Raw genomic sequence first — 1,330 nt, 5'->3', positions numbered from 1 at the left:
AGAAAAGAACCAACAACCCATAAGGAGAGGGAGTACACGGTTTGGAGCCTCAAAATGGCATCATATCTTTTCCTTTTTCTCTTCTCAAAAATAGTAGGTGTGTAAGATGTGTAAGACTAGTTGTAGGTAGGCATCATTATGTTTATTTTATCAATTAAAATAAAACAACCAAAACCCACTAACACACCCACATTTTCGGTCCATTACTTAAAATGGACTACCATTTTATTTTATCAATTTGTCATTTGTCACACAATATGTCACATGTAGTATGATACATGTTATTAATCAATTTAATGCATATTTATCACATAAATATCATTTCATGAATTAATTAAATTACATACAACAAATTGACAAGTGATACTTGATCACATAAATAAAATGGGTCATATAGTTATAATTCACAACTTCTTGTAATTGTAATTAACCATTCATTCTTATCTTTATTGTTTCTCAAACAATAAATAATTTTAGCAACAAAGCATTTTATTACTAAAATTAAATCTTATTTAATCCCATTACAATAAGATATCAATATTCTCTTTCTCACAAATCGAATTGTTCAATTTTTAAGGAATTAATTAATCTGTATCGGTATACAACTAATTAACCTTTTTAATTAAGGGAATCGTCCTTTAGGTGTGACCTCAAGGGATCAACTGATCACCACCGTCGCACGACAGTAATGTCAAACTCTAGCCAGCCAATCATTACCGATATGTGTGGACCAGTTGACTATATATATGTAATGTATCATCCCTTCCGTATTCTTGAAATGAGATTTAATAATGATATTTAAATCATGTGATCGCACTATTGTTGAGGACACATTTCCCAACAGGATTTCCTACTCAGTATTAGTCCCATAATGGGATATTGGTGATGTGTTGTAGTTAGTTGCTTGATATGATGATTGTGTGTAATTGTGCTTGTGGTTGTGTTGTTGATGGCTCTCGAGATGCGTTCTCGGTTGAGTGGGGTCACTTGCGGGAGTGATCTCACGCCCTAGTTTCGCCCTTCGTGGAACCCGCCACGAAAGGGGATGTGCACATTAATGGACAGGGTTATCGCTCGTACGATGAGCGGGGCTTAGGTGGAACGGTGCGGTCCCCCATGGCGTGGCTGGGTCCGGTGGACGGTCGGTACCAAGATTGAGATGATGGGAGTTGGTGGTGGTTGTGTGTGTGTGACAGTTCAGCTGTCTATTTGTCTTATTGTTGTTATCTATTTTGATTGTGTGATTAGTACTGACCCCGGTGTTGTTTTGTAAAACCTGCGGTGATCCATTCGGGGATGGTGAGCAGATATTGAGCAGGTATAGAGATGA

This window comes from Silene latifolia, chromosome 2, assembly GCF_048544455.1.
Source record: "Silene latifolia isolate original U9 population chromosome 2, ASM4854445v1, whole genome shotgun sequence".
Lineage (NCBI taxonomy): Eukaryota > Viridiplantae > Streptophyta > Magnoliopsida > Caryophyllales > Caryophyllaceae > Silene > Silene latifolia.
This window is presented reverse-complemented; position numbering follows the sequence as displayed.